This window comes from Lutra lutra, chromosome 6 (assembly GCF_902655055.1).
Source record: "Lutra lutra chromosome 6, mLutLut1.2, whole genome shotgun sequence".
Classification (NCBI taxonomy): domain Eukaryota; kingdom Metazoa; phylum Chordata; class Mammalia; order Carnivora; family Mustelidae; genus Lutra; species Lutra lutra.
Window position 1 is genome coordinate 43,038,778 of NC_062283.1, and position 17,063 is coordinate 43,055,840.

General features: G+C 35.9%; 1 pseudogene; it reads right to left on the reverse strand.

Annotated features, from left to right (window-relative positions):
- Positions 1–7,559: 7,559 nt before the first annotated feature.
- Positions 7,560–16,596, reverse strand: LOC125103082 (elongation factor 1-alpha 1-like; annotated as a pseudogene).
- Positions 16,597–17,063: the final 467 nt, after the last annotated feature.

A 17,063-nucleotide genomic window follows, 5' to 3' on the forward strand; every position in this document is an offset into this window, starting at 1 on the left:
AGAAAAGAGAGAGGACCCAAATAAATAAAATCATGAATGAAAGAGGAGAGATCACAACGAACACCAAAGAAATATAGACAATTATAAGAACATACTATGAGCAACTCTACGCCAACAAATGTGACAATCTGGAAGAAATGGATGCATTCCTAGAGACATATAAACTACCACAACTGAACCAGGAAGAAATAGAAAGCCTCAACAGACCCATAAGCAGTAAGGAGATTGAAACAGTCATTAAAAATCTCCAAACAAACAAAAGCCCAGGGCCAGATGGCTTCCCGGGGGAATTCTACCAAACATTTAAAGAAGAACTCATTCCTATTCTCCTGAAACTGTTCCAAAAAATAGAAATGGAAGGAAAACTTCCAAACTCATTTTATGAGCAGCATCACCTTGATCCCAAAACCAGACAAGGATCCCATCAAAAAAGAGAACTACAGACCAATATCCTTGATGAACACAGATGCAAAAATTCTCGCCAAAATACTAGCCAATAGGATTCAACAGTACATTAAAAGGATTATTCACCACGACCAAGTGGGATTTATTCCAGGGCTGCAAGGCAGGTTCAACATCCGCAAATCAATCAATGTGATAACAACACATTAATAAAAGAAAGAACAAGAACCATATGATATTCTCCATAGATGCTGAAAAAGCACTTGACAAAGTACAGCATCCCTTCCTGATCAAAACTCTTCAAAGTGTAGGGATAGAGGGCACATACCTCAATATTATCAAAGCCATCTATGGAAAAACCCATGGCAAATATCATTCTCAATGGAGAAAAACTGAAAGCTTTTCCGCTAAGGTCAGGAACACGGCAGGGATGTCCGTTATCACCACTGCTATTCAACATAGTACTAGAAGTCCTAGCCTCAGCAATCAGACAACAAAAGGAAATTAAAGGCATCCAAATCGGCAAAGAAGAAGTCAAACTATCACTCTTCGCAGATGATATGATACTATATGTGGAAAACCCAAAAGACTCCACTCCAAAACTGCTAGAACTTGTACAGGAATTCAGTAAAGTGTCAGGATATAAAATCAATGCACAGAAATCAGTTGCATTTCTCTACACCAACAACAAGACAGAAGAAAGAGAAATTAAGGAGTCCATCCCATTTACAATTGCACCCAAAACTATAAGATACCTAGGAATAAACCTAACCAAAGAGACTAAGAATCTATACACAGAAAACTATAAAGTACTCATGAAAGAAATTGAGGAAGACACAAAGAAATGGAAAAATGTTCCATGCTCCTGGATTGGAAGAATAAATATTGTGAAAATGTCTATGCTACCTAAAGCAATCTACACATTTAATGCAATTCCTATCAAAGTACCACCCATTTTTTTCAAAGAAATGGAACAAATAATCCTAAAATTCATATGGAACCAGAAAAGACCTCAAATAGCCAAAGGAATATTGAAAAAGAAAGCCAAAGTTGGTGGCATCACAATTCTGGACTTCAAGCTCTATTACAAAGCTGTCATCATCAAGACAGCATGGTACTGGCACAAAAACAGACACATAGATCAATGGAACAGAATAGAGAGCCCAGAAATAGACCCTCAACTCTATGGTCAACTCATCTTCGACAAAGCAGGAAAGAATGTCCACTGGAAAAAATTCAGCCTCTTCAATAAATGGTGTTGGGAAAATTGGACAGCCACATGCAGAAAAATGAAATTGGATCATTTCCTTACACCACACACGAAAATAGACTCAAAATGGATGAAGGATCTCAATGTGAGAAAGGAATCCATCAAAATCCTCGAGGAGAACACAGGCAGCAACCTCTTCGACGTCAGCCGCAGCAACATCTTCCTAGGAACATCACCAAAGGCAAGGGAAGCAAGGGCAAAAATGAACTTTTGGGATTTTATCAAGATCAAAAGCTTTTGCACAGCAAAGGAAACAGTGAACAAAACCAAAAGACAACTGACAGAATGGGAGAAGATATTTGCAAATGACACATCAGATAAAGGGCTAGTGTCCAAAATCTATAAAGAACTTAGCAAACTCAACACCCAAAGAACAAATAATCCAATCAAGAAATGGGCAGAGGACATGAACAGACATTTCTGCAAAGAAGACATCCAGATGGCCAACAGACACATGAAAAAGTGCTCCATATCACTCGGCATCAGGGAAACACAAATCAAAACCACCATGAGATATCACCTCACACCAGTCAGAATGGCTAAAATTAACAAGTCAGGAAATGACAGATGCTGGCGAGGATGCGGAGAAAGGGGAACCCTCCTACACTGTTGGCGGGAATGCAAGCTGGTGTAACCACTCTGGAAAACAGCATGGAGGTTCCTCAAATTGTTGAAAATAGAACTACCCTATGACCCAGCAATTGCACTGCTGGGTATTTACCCTAAAGATACAAATGTAGTGATCCAAATGGGCACGTGCACCCGAATGTTTATAGCAGCAATGTCTACAATAGCCAAACTATGGAAAGAACCTAGATGTCCATCAACAGACGAATGGATAAAGAAGATTTGGTATATATACACAATGGAATACTATGCAGCCATCAAAAGAAATGAAATCTTGCCATTTGCGACGACGTGGATGGAACTAGAGGGTATCATGCTTAGCGAAATAAGTCAATCGGAGAAAGACAACTATCATATGATCTCCCTGATATGAGGGATAGGAGATGCAACATGGGGGTTAAGGGGGTAGGAGAAGAGTAAATGAAACAAGATGGAATTGGGAGGGAGATAAACCATAAGTGACTCTTAATCTCACAAAACAAACTGAGGGTTGATGGGGGGAGGGGGGTTGGGAGGGGGGTGGGATTATGGACACTGGGGAGGGTATGTGCTATGGTGAGTGCTGTGAAGTGTGTAAACCTGGTGATTCACAGACCTGTACCCCTGGGGATAACAATATATTATATGTTTTTAAAAAATAAAATTAATTAAAAAAAAAAAAGAAAAACACATCAAAAAAAAGATATTTTAAAAATTATTCAAATTTATAGAATTAAAGCTTAATTAAAATATAAGTAAATTGTTGATTTTTATTTTTTTAAAGATTTCATTTATTTATTTGACAGAGAGAGAGATCACAAGCAGGCAGAGAGGCAGGTAGAGGAGGTGGGGGAAGCAGGCTTCCTGCTGAGCAGAGAGCCTCATACAGGGCTGGATCCTAGGACCCTGAGATCACGACCTGAACTGAAGGCTGATGCTTAGCCCACTGAGTCACCCAGGCATCCTTAAAACATAAGTAAATTGTTTATTTTCAAGAGGTTGACCCTTTTAGAAAATACTGCTTATTAAGTGTTTAAGATGAACAAATCGTAAGTATAAAACTTTAAGCTCTAGATATTTACGAAATACACTAGTGAGTAAAAGGAGATTGTTTTAAATGGCCCCTGTTCTAAGCTATAGTAGATTTTTCTTTTTAAGGTGATTTTTCTTTTGCTGCACTCTCAAATTTTCATGGTCTTTGTTCATAATAATGGCAAATAGGAAAGTTATAGTTTTGAAATCACAATTTTTGACAAGCCAAGTTAAAAATGAAAAGAACAATTAATTTTAATAAGGCTTATGAATATGACATTACTTTAAAAAATCAAAGTTCTGAATGTAAAGGTAAAAAAAGAGAATTAATATTTAGCCTTGATTAATATTCCAACCTCTAGGTAGCAGCAATACAATAGATTTTCTTGTAGACCCTATTCAGATATTCTCTTTGCCATGAAGCACTCTACTTTTTATTCTTTTTTTGTTATAGTTCTCCTTTCTTATTCCTCCAATTGACAGTTCTCCAAAACATGTTTGCAATCAGATTGCTATATCAAACAATTCTTGACATAGATTCCAAATACAAGATGATTATTTTTGTAAACTTTTGTTAAAAGGTGCACAGAAGGTGCATTCTTGTAAGAGAAAGTTTATAAGAAAATATATAATATATATGTGTGCGTGTGCATGCACCTGAGTGTGTGTGTATACACACACTAGTATTAACCACTAATTTATCTAAAATATAAAAAGTGATTAATGTAAACACATGCAACATATTCAAGAATGTATATGGTGATCTGAAAGATTTATTAATTTTTCTTTAAAAAGATAATACATTTTTCAAGTAACAACAGATACACTTCATTTTTAAGAACATTTAATCTCATCAGAATATCTTTTGTTAGAAACCAAGTAGCTGGTGAATCTACAGATCAGATGACATTATTTTGAGATATAGTCAGTTCTCAAATTATAGCATAACCCAACTATTGAAAAAATGTTTAATAATTCTGTTCATATGATGCAAACAGACATATTATAAAAATATTTCCTAAATGGAGTCATATTTCATAAATTAAAAGTCTTATTACTGGAATAAATTTGGAGCTCTGACAGTCTTGCAGAAGGGTATCTGACAGCATCACACTTCTTGGAAACAGTCACTGAATAGTCTTTATATCATTTTATGACAAGCATAACACTGAAGTAAAGATATGGAAAAGGCATTAAAGAGGCTAATCTCCTTCTTCATATAATATCTATAGGCTAATCTCCTTCTCCATATAACTTATAGCCTGCACCTCAATTCAAAAGAGAAAAACATGATTTAAAAAAAAAAAAGACATACAGTGGCACCCGAGTGGTTCAGTAAGTTAAGCTTTCAACTGTTGATTTCGGCTCAGTTCCTGATCTCAGTGCTATGTGATCAAGTCCGTGATGGGCTCTGTGTTGTGCGTGGAGCCTGCTTAAAATTCTTTCTCCCTCTGCCCTTCCTGCCTCCAGCTCTTATCCCACTTGCAAGCACTCTCTCTCTCTCTCTAAAAAAAACAAAAAGAACACACACCTGCACACTCACACATATGTGTGTATATATACGTGTGTGTATATATATGTGTATATATGTATATATTTGTAATTCTGATCAAAATAACAAAGTGAATAATTTATAGAGAAATCCAAACATAGTACTTATAAATTAAAAGAAAAACACTCTTTGTGGACCTTAAATGAAACAGATAAACCAGACTGTGGAGGTAGAAACTTGAATAGGAAAAGGACAGTGGTGGCTTAAGACTTGACCCAGGCTCATTATGTGAACCAAAGATTTACAAAACATGCCCACTACTAAAGACTGTTGCTCATAACAAGTAGCAGTTTTCTTAAAGTAACAGGATATATTGTATACAGCCTTATAAGATGGATAACAGGGCACTGGCTTGAGGAATAAATATCTAATACCCATACAATATATTACAATTAAATTACCAGTATACGGATGTTTTTGTCTATAAGACTTCACTGGAGGGCAGAGAGAAGGGAAGGATGAGAATAAAGTCACCAAACACAGAGAAGTAGTCAGGTGAAGAAAATGGGGGAAAAAAAAAGAAAAGAAAAGAAATTACCAGAAAAAAATAAATTTGCAAGCTATAATTTTAAACCCAGGAAAAAATTCTATACCAATTACAACAATTGTTGTAATTCTTTAATACATTAAAGAATTTATTCCTGAGGAAATTACAACTATAATGCAATGTGAAAAGTGTGCTTTATCAGTATGTTTAAGTTTCTCAGATCTAAAGGAAATAACTACATCTACAACAAAGACAAGAATTTATGGGAAAAAAAACAAAAACAAATAAACAAGAAAAACTAATAATATGAATAAAACATGTGAGCATGAAAAATATAAATAAAAATAAAAATCAGTTATTAAAATGAAAAATGCATCAGTAACTGAGATAAACTATAGAGTGGGTTTAGTAAAGAAAGCTTCAAGTGGACAGTTTATAGACATTCTAGAAGAAAAAATATAGTAAACAACGAAAAGACAATATTCAAATACATATTATCTGGAATGCCTCTTAAATTAAGAAAGATATGAATCCTTAAACTGAAAAGGAAAGGAAGTATGAATAGAGAGAAACAAACATAAAGAAATAAAGATAAAAAATAAACATAAAGAAATTTAAAAAATTAAGTAAATGAGAAAATATTCATGGCAACTAGAGAGAAAATTTAGAATTTTTTTATGAACAATTACAATAGATTACTAAAGACTTTTTTTTTAAAGATTTTATTTATTTATGTGAGAAAAAGAGAGCATGAGTGGTGGGGAGGGGCAGAGGGAGAGAGAAAGCAGACTCCCAAGGGAGCCTGAAATCATCAGTAGACCTGAAGGCAGACACTTAATGACTGAGCCACCCAGCCTCCCCTAAAGACTTCTTACATTTAAAATTAGTTTCCAAGGGGCCTCTGGGTGGCTCAGTGAGTTAAGCCTCTGCCTTCAGCAGAGGTCATGATCTCAGGGTCTTGGGATCAAGCACCACATTGGGCTCTCTGCTCAGCAGGGAGTCTGCTCCCCCCCACCCCCTCCTGCCTCTCCGCCTACTTGTGATCTCTGTCAAACAAATAAATAAGATCTTAAAAAATAAAATAAAATAAATAAAAATAAATTTAGTTTCCAAAATTAAAATACCACTTAAATTCTCAGGGAAAATAAAATATATATCTTCTAAGACTTAAAGAAATAAATAAAAAATTTTTAGGCATACCAATACAAATGTATCTCTTCTGAAATTAAAGTTACTGAGATCATATTGTTCCCTTGGCTCATCTTATCTTTAACATAATACTGTTTAGAGGAAAATGAGAAAGCCAAGTTAGGAACTTAAAAAAAAAAAAAAAGTGTGAATATCCAGTCTGAACAAAAAGAAAAAGTAAAATTTGAGCAATAACTTCTACAGAAATTTACAGGTTTACACTGTAACATATTTTAGTGCCTTTTCATTTTATTCATTGCAGAAACTGGCTTCCAATTGTCAACTACAGCTTCATTTAAAACCGTGGTCACACATTAATATCTCCACAGGAAGACTATTAGGTCATCATATTGACTTTTATCTTGCAACGTAGCTCACCATTCTGTGTATGTTCCATTTTTTTTTTTGAAGTTATATTAATTACCCTATTTATTGTGCAAAATGTTGCCCTTATGAATTAAGTACTCTGGTGACCTAAGCGTCCATATAGTTTTTCTGGTGAGACCTAAGCGTCCATATAGTTTTTCTGGTGAGGTTATTTAGCCACAGATGACAGTGTAATATGTTGCAATTTTTCAGTAAATCAAGTTTATACAAGTTATGTTAGTTACCTTAAAAAGTACACTTTTCATTGTAGAATTCTGTATGTCTTCAAATGATGAAAAGTGTGTAAAATTATGTAAAAAGTTTGCAAATAGATTGGGAATGATACTCAAATTTTTTATTTGTAGTACATCCCATGCTCATTTTCCTAAAAGTACAAAAAAAGTCTATGTTCATTTAGACAATTTATATCATATAATACATACTAATAATAGTGGAAATGTCATATAATATACAAATATATAAAATTAGATGAATCGTGGCCATCTAATTGGATCTAAATTGTTAATATCTTTTTCAAAATGAGCAGGCTAGCAATATTTATACTGCGTCTTACACATCTAAGCCTCAGAAGGTGGTCTCCAGACAAGAAGCATCTGTACCACTTGAGACATTATTACAAATATAAATTATCAGGATCCACCCCAGACTTACTGATTTGGAAACTCTGGAGGTAAGACTTAACGATCTGTATTTTTACAAATCTTCCAGGTAAGTCTGGTGCATGCTAAAATTTGAGATCCCATGTTTTATCCATTTGCTGGGCTTATTGTTAATATGAATTAAACCCTAGTCTTAGCCAGAAAGCTCAGAGAGATCTCAGAAATGCATATGAGAAGGCCTTATACTCTGGCTTGAACAAACTACAGTATGTACATTTCAAGGTAGTATTGTCAAAGAATTATTTCCTACGAGGTAATTTATTTTTTAGGAAATGTTTTTCAGTCACAATCATTACAGTTAAAGCAATGATTAAGAATCCTGTGACTATTTTCTCAAATAACCTTGACAGTTCTTTTGAAATCAACGTTTTTGTTAAACTTGAGTGTCTTCTGAAATACAACTGCCCAGATGAGCTAGGGAAGTAGGGACATGGCATGTTGATAGAGCCTCATACATGCGGATGTTCTTTTTGTTGACAGATTTTTACTATGTCTTTGCTCCCATGTTTTCTCACTGCCTTTTACCTTGAAATGTACCTTTGCTTTACCTCTTTACAGTTTTCTGAGCCATCCTCTTGCTTTGCATGTACCAAAATTACAGTACAAAACATATTTATATAGTTGAGTTACAGAGAAAGCCTTGGGATAACCACTACAGGCAAGATCAACCCATTTGTTACACTGAGTTCAAATCTCCAAAGGAGCAGGAAACTTTTGCTTGTCATTAGTCTAGCTCCAAGGCTTACTATTTTAAGTTGGAATTATAAAGACCTGATCACTACATTTTATGCCATTATATTCGCCTCTAACGTTTATGATCATTTATGATCTCGTTTCCTTTTCCATAAATTTAATCTCCTAATTGTTTAACAATCATCCTCTATTACATGTTGGCCTATGGATGGTAGAAATGGATAGAGTAAACTCATAATGTCTGATTACTTAGTCCTTTTTGACTCACTGATTTAGTCTCTACCTTCCTCTTATTTATTGAGCTTTGTTAAAATTCATTTATAACTTCCAAAGAGTCTTTCTAGTTCCTTTACTGCAGTTACAATATGAAAGTACATTAGATGAATATGATACGTAGCATCTCTATGTGACCAGAATAAAGTAAAGGACTCTTCTGGAGTTTTATTCTCTATAATACAAAGTTCATTATCCTTATTTCAAATATATTTCTATTAGACCCTAAGAATTTCTGTCTCATGACTCCTGTGATTTCAAACAAGGTGAGGCAATAGACTAGCATGTTTACATTTTAATCTGAAAGTTATCTTGCAGTAATAGGGTTTTCTTTTAGGATATTAAAATGAGTTGAGAAGCATGCCTGCAGAGACCACACTGAGCACAGAATGAGCCAAATCATCCTATTCCATTCAATTAGATATGGTAAGAAAGATAAACATAACAAATGAGCCTGTGGAATATGCAAACAGCTTCAAGAAAAAAAAAATAGGAATGAGAAAGCTGCTAAGCGGTAAGCAAGCACTGGTACTTTGGCAAAAGATTTAAGTGATTTTTCCTCCAGACATTAATAAAGTTATAATAAAGTTATTATCTAAAGAGTAGTATTAAATAGAGCGTCAAGCCATTAGCTTACTCCAAATGACATGAATATCGTTTTCCCTGCTAGGTGTTTAAAAATCACTTTCATATCCTGAAGTGTCATTTTGCTTAATGATTTATCTTTTATGAATCTCCCTTTGACCCACTCATGCCTAAATTTTATTAACATTAGTAGAAATAAAGCAGCATATATTTTTGAGAGTAAAAGAAATAGAAAATAATAGAAAGGTAATGTATCATGCAGAATTTTACTATAGCTTGTTGAAAAGTGTTTGGTGACTGGAGCAGGAGAGGGATGCTTTCTCTCCTAACTTCTACTCAATATAATACTGAAAGTCACAGCCAGAGCAATTAGGCCAGGAAAAAATAAATAAATAAATAAATAAACAAATAAATAAAGGCATCCAAATTAGAAAGGAAGAAGTAAAATTGTTTTGATTGGATGATATGATCTTATACATAGAAAATCCTAAAGACTCCACAGGAAAAACTGTTAGAGGTAATAAATAAATTTGGTAAAGTTTTAGGATATAAACTTGACATACAAAAATCAGTTGTATTTTTATACAATAACAATGAACTATCTGAAAGAGAAATACAGAAAGCAATCTCATTTAAACTAGCATCAAAAATAATAAACTACTCAGGAATATATTTGACCAAGAAGTTGAAAGAATTAGTGCAAACGATAAGACATTGATGAGAGAAATTAAAGAAGTAACAAATAAGTGGAAAGATATTTCAAGTTCTTGGATTGTAAGAATTAATATTGTGAAAATTTCCATGCTACACAAAGCTGTCTAGAGTCAATGCAATTTCTACCCAAATTCCAAGGGCAATTTTTAATAGAAATAGAAAAGAAATCCTAAAATTCGTATGGAACAAGAAGAGGTTCTGCAAAGCCAAAGAAATCTTTAAAAAGATGAGCAAAAGTGACGGCATCATATTTCCTTATTTCAAACTATATTACAAAGCTATAGTAATCAAAACAGTATGGTACTGGCATTAAAAACAGACACACAGCATAGATAACCCAGAAATAAACCCACGCATATATGGTCAATTAATTTACAACAAAGAAGCCAAGAACACACAATGAGAAAAGGATAGTTTCTTCAATAAGTGGTGTTGTGAAAATTAGACAGCCAAATGCAAAAGAAGGAAACTTGACCCATATCTTACACCATACTCAAAAATCAACTCAAGATGGATTAAAGACTTAAAGTTTAAGACCTGAAAGCATGAAGATCATAAAAGAATATATGGAAGGGGGCACCTGGGTGGCTCAGTGGGTTAAGCCACTGCCTTCAGCTCGGGTCATGATCTCAGGATCCTGGGATCGAGCCCCATATAGAGCTCTCTGCTCAGCGGGGAACCTGCATCCCCCTCTGCCTGCCTCTCTGCCTACTTGTGATCTCTCTCTCTCTCTCCCCGCCCCCCGTCAAATAAATAAATAAATAAATCTTTAAAAAAAAAAAGAATATATGGAAGGAAAAAACTCCTTGACATGGGTCTCAGTAATGATTTTTTTGGATAAGTCACCAAAAGCACAGGCAACAAAAACTAAAATAAACAGGCTGGAATACATCTAACTAAAAAGTGCCTGCATAGCAAAGAAATTATGTATTAAAAAAAGTAATCTATAGAATTGAAGAAAATATTTTCAGACTATATATTGGATAAGGGGTTAATATCCAAGATGTGTAAAACTCCTACAACTGAGTACAAAAAAAAAAAAAAAAAAAAAAAAAAAAAAAAAAATTTAAAAATTCAGCAAAGGACCTGAAAAGACATTTTTATTTTTAAAGGAAGACATACATGGGTGCCTGGGTGGCTCAGTCGTTAAGTGTCTGCCTTCGGCTTGGGTCCTGGGATCCAGCCCCACCTTGGGCTCTCTGCTCAGTGGGAAGCCTGCTTCTCCTTCTCCCATTCCCCCTGCTTGTGTTCCCTTTATTGTTGTATCTCTCTGTCAAATAAATAAATAAAATCTTCTTAAAAAGTTTTAAAAATTAAGGAAAACATACAGATGGCCAACAGGTTCATGAAAAGGTGGTCAATCTCACTAATTATCATGGAAGTACAAATCAAAGCCACAATGAAATACTACCTCATACATACATATAATGTATGTCAATTAATCCTCAATAAATTTGTAAAAATTAAAAATAATATTGTGACCACAGTATCCAAAGACTAGCTGATGGCCCTTGATTAATCATTAATCATTCTGCAGTCTTGTTCTTTGATGTCTGGTCATTCTAAGCATCTCCTTGAAAATTCTGTTTTCTACTCTTGATCTATGACTCTGGAGTCCCCAGTCATTTTAAAATACTAGGAAGTCAGTGAAGGGCTTTTGTTAATAGTGATAATATGCCTAACACATTATATGTGCTCATAGGTATTGATTTGATCACTGCATAACCACATTATGGCATATTTCTAGGTAATGCTCCTAGATCATTTTAAACATTTCTTATAAAAATAATTTACTTTTACATTTTCAATTCTTATTTTTGTGTAAATAGTTCCAAAGTGCATTTCACACATATTAATTCCTAATCTTTTCTCCAATACCATATTTCTAGCTTTCTTTATTTACAATTGGTTGCAACCAAACTTTAATGTATTAAAAAATGAATTGGGGTGCTTGGGTGGCTCAGTCATTTTACCTAACATACCAAAATATGTCTAGCAACATTTCAAGTCTTCTAATAAACAAAAGGGTCAGGTAGCTATTGTGTCAGGCAGAGCAGCTCTAAAAGACAGAATTCACCTCAATACCTTTCCTGACTAATTCTATTCCAGCATTATTACTCTCTCCTTTTTTCTTTCTCACGATGTTAAAATTAAATACTTCAAAAATAGAGGAAAACATAAGAGTTCCGAAGTAATGTAGTAAAACTAACGATCTTGAATCTCATTCTACTATTTCTGATGGACCTAATGTTTAAATATTATGAGTCCTCAGTTTTGTTCTCTGAAATACATGTACATAATTTAAAAGTTAATAGTACCTCAAACCTTATAACCAAGCTCAGAAATCTGCTCTCTAAATTCTTTTCACTCCTGAATCACACTCATGAGAGTCAACCACTCTCAGTTCATTTAATCGTTTCTTCTTCTACTTGCCTCCATATTTTAAAAATATGTAATCTGGGGGCACCTGGGTGGCTCACTGGTTAAAGCCTCTGCCTTTGGCTCAGGTCATGATCCCAGGGTCCTGGGATCGAGCCCCGCATCGTGCTCTCTGCTCTGACTGCCTCTTTGCCTATTTGTGATCTCTGTGTGTCAAATAAATAGAGGATAAATCTTTAAAAAAAATATGTAATCTATTAACTTTTATGTTTTCATGTCCTTTATTATCTATTAATTTCCAAATATAGAAAATGAGGATGTTGTTTTCTTAAAATTACCTTCTTCTCATCCATGCTTTCAAACGTTCTCTCTCCTCTTTCTCTACAACTTCCCAGCATATTTACACTACAATTTCTAGTTGAATCAATACATTACTTGGATCATGTAAATGTTACTTGCACTAAGAAACTCTAATATGTTTACATTCTATTTCTTGAACATCTCATAGTTTTCCCTTGAAGAAATAATCTTGACATCCTTTTGTTTTCTTATTTGTCCTTATATCTGTGAATATTATTTTCTCCAGCTTTCCAGTCTGACTTGGAGCCTCATAATCCCCACTTAATGTGGCAAAACACATCAGATAATATAACTTTTATTTTGTTAGGGGTATCTTTCCTCCTTGATCATTCTCCCCCACTGTTCCAGTCTGGATTGGATGTTGTTAAGATCAGTTTATATATATATATATATATATATATGTGTGTGTGTGTGTGTGTGTGTGTGTGTATAAAAATTCTGATTCCCCTGCTTCATTTTTCCCTTCCTTTTCCTAGTGTCCTCCATGCTGTTCCTTATGTTCCACAAATAAGTGAAACCATGTCACTTAAAGCTCTCTCTCTTGTGTTGGATCTCTTGTACAGTATTGATTTCTGGTTGACTATTTCCCATCCTGTTTAGAAAAGCATATAGTCACAGTAGTATCCTGAACATGTGTGTTTTGGTGATACATTAGGTTTGAGAATTTGCATGCTGAAGCATTTTATTTTCAGAAATAAGACATTGTAAAAATGCATTTAGACATATACCAAAAACAGTGAGCAGATCCTGTCCTTAACCCAGCTCTAATCTCAAAATGCAGCACATTACAGTTCTTATCTTCTGAGAGTGAAGATCTAAATGGAGGGAAGGTGGAATGTGGTGTGTGTGGAAAGGGCAGGGAACTTTTTCACAGACAGGAGGGAGACAGATGATGGTCCCATTATCCTTATTTTTCCTGGTCCATTTGGGGACGAATGAAACTAGCAGCAAATAAACTTGTATTTACTGGAATTCCTCCTCAGTCCTGACAGTCTAAATGGCCTTGTGGACACAGAACCAACCCTTTTGACCTTACTAACAGAGCAGACAAACACCATCATGTGAATCTAATGAGCACTTGGGCCTTTAGAACATGTAGAACATTTAGAACATGCAGTGAGAACATAGTACTTCTCAACAGGGAGATGTGAAGGCTTAACCTTACAGTAATAACAACTTCAGTGGTAAATTTACTAAGTTTAAATTTTTGAACCTTGCTTATTGTTATGGTGAGGATTATACTGCATTATCTTACCAACTGAATACTTTAGGGAGTTGATTATAATTTTTGCAATAATTTTCCTTCTCAAGTTTAAAACATTCATCTGTCGTTTCCTAACTTCTAGAATTGCTGTTGAAATGTCTGGTGATATTTCAGAATGAAGATTCAAACTTAATTCTCTTAGCCTCAGTAAAAATTCACCCCTACCTCATTCCTACTTGATGTTGATGAGTCTGGAAACCTCACATTCAGCTTTGCAGAAAGTAAAACTCCATTCTCCTGCTTGGGTGGAGACAGAGGGTTGTCTGCTTTCCTGGTTTGGGGAGAGATGTGGGAGTTTAATTATTTCCTGTACCTTATTTTCAACCAGTTCTTTTGTTTCCTTCCAATCTCTCACAGTCCTCACAATCCAAGTATTAGGTGATGGAAGCTTTCAAAGTCTTCTTGATCTTGATTGGCTCCCTTCACACTCTTGTACTGATAGATCTCAGCATCCCTTACTTTGATAATATTAACACTTATCAATCTTCAAAATTGTGTTGGCTTTTCTTGTCTTCTGGAGGTTCCTTCCCATACTTTGTTCACTTTTCTTTTACTCAGTTATACAATTTTATACCATTATTGTGACTTCATTTGATCTTTTTTTTTCCTCATTAAACTTTTGTTTTAATGGGTCTCAAAATTCTGTGACACATTTTTGTCAGGTTGTTTCCATTAAAAAGTACTGATTTTAAAAACTAATAACTTTAAACTGCCACACACACACACAACAACAAACGGTCCACAAAACATTCTCCTTTCCTTCTGAAGGTTTTACAATGCATTGTTATCATTAACCAGTCTTTTACTATTAAACTTAAATGGCCAATTGACACAAACAGTTCTGAGACCGTTCTTCCACCACTGATTAAGACTGGGGTGGCAGGGGGCACCTGGGTGGTTCAGTGGGTTAAAGCCTCTGCCTTCAGCTCAGGTCATGATCCCAGGGTCCTGGGATCGAGCCCCGTATCGGGCTCTCTGCTCAGTGGGGAGCCTGCTTTCTCCTCTCTCTCTCTCTCTCTCTCTCTGCCTGCCTCTCTACCTACTTGTGATCTCTCTCTCTGTCAAATAAATAAAAAATCTTAAAAAAAAATTTTTAATTAAAAAAAAAGACTGGGGTGGCAGGTGTTGGGGATAATATTCATTTAACCTTCTGAGCTTTCTGGGCAGACTTGGCGACCTTGCCAGCTCCAGCTGCCTTCTTGTCCACTGCTTTGATGACACCCACAGCAACCGTTTGTCTCAAGTCACGAACAGCAAAATGGCCCAGAGAAGGATAGTCAGAGAAGCTCTCAACACACATAGGCTTGCCAGGAACCATATCAACAATGACAGCATCACCAGATTTCAAGAACTTGGGACCATCTTCCAGCTTTTTTCCAGAACGACGTATATCTTCTCCTTCAGCTCAGCAAACTTGCAAGCAATGTGAGCTGTGTGACAATCCAGCACAGGTACATATCCAGCACTAATTTGGCCTGGATGGTTCAGGATAATCACCTGGGCTGTGAAGCCAGCTGCTTCCACTGGTGGGTCATTTTTGCTGTCACCAGCCACATTGCCATGACGAACATTCTTGACATTAAAGCCTGCATTGTCCCCAGGAAGAGCCTCACTCAAAGCTTCATGGTGCATTTCAACAGACTTGACTTCAGTTGTAATATTGACTGGAGCAAAGCTGACCACCATGCCAGATTTAAGAACACCAGTCTCCACTCGGCCCACAGGGACAGTACCAATACCACCAATTTTGTAGACATCCTGGAGAGACAGACACAAGGGCTTGTCATTTGGTCGAGTTGGTGGCAGAATGCAATCCAGAGCTTCAAGCAGTGTGGTTCCAGTGGCATTCCCATCTTTACGGGTGACTTTCCATCTCTTGAACCAAGGCATGTTAGCACTTGGCTCCAGCATGTTGTCACCATTCCAACCAGAAATTGGCACAAATGCTACTGTGTTGGGGTTGTGACCAATTTTCTTAATGTAGGTGCTGACTTCCTTAACGATTTCCTCGTATGTCCTCTGGCTGTAGGATGGCTCAGTGGAATCCATTTTTTTTTTTTTTAAGATTTTATTTATTTGCCAGAGATAGAGAGACAGAGTACACACAAGCAGGCAAAGAGGCAGGCAGAGGCAGCGAGAGAAGCAGGCTCCCTGCCGAGCAAGGAGCCCGATGCCGTACTCGATCCCAGGACCGTGAGATCATGACCTGAGCCTAAGGCAGCGGCTTAACCAACTTAACCACCCAGGAGTCCTGGAATCCATTTTGTTAACATCAACAATTAGTTGTTTTACACCTGGTGTGTAAGCCAGAAGGGCATGCTCTTGGATGCCTGTTCTTGGAGATACCTGCTTCAAATTCACCAACTCCAGCAGCAACAATCAGGACAGCACAGTCAGCCTGAGATGTGCCTGTAATCATGTTTTTGATAAAGTCTCTGTGCCCTGGAGCATCAGTGATGGTCACATAACACTTGCTGGTCTCGAATTTCCACAGGGAAATATCAATGGTGATACCACGTTCACGTTCAGCTTTCAGTTTATCCAAGACCCAGGCATACTTGAAGGAGCCTTTTCCCATCTCAGCAGCCTCCTTCTCACATTTTTTGATAGTTCTTTTGCCGATCCCACCACATTTGTAGATCAGATGACCAGGAGTGGTAGACTTGCCCGAATCTACATGTCCGAGGACGGCGATGTTGATGTGAGTCTTTTCCTTTCCCATTCTGGTTTAGGTTCAGCGGTGGTTTTCACGACACCTTTGTTCTGGGGGCAAACACATTGCGAAAAATCTTCATTTGAACTTTTTGAGAAAACAGTGAAGTCTCAGCTTCCTTAAGATGACACTAATTCAGAAATGAGTCTGGAAACCTCCCATTCAACTTTGCAGAAAGTAAAACACCATTCTCCTGCTTTGTGGAGACACTTTATGTTTTAACATATGAAATTAGACTAAAATTACCTCTTCTTAAATCAGAGACTATAACCTCTGTTTATTTTGTCTTCACCTTAAAGAGCTGAATATATACAGAATATACTCTGTAGTTACTAATGATGTTTGTATCAAAAGTTCAAAATAGTCCTTGATAATGTCATGAGACTATGGCTGCTTTTTGGACAGATATATGAAAAATTCTTTTGTCCATATAGTAAAGTGAAAGTTTTTTGTACTCAGATACAAAATCTAATCATAAATGATTACTTTACTCAACATT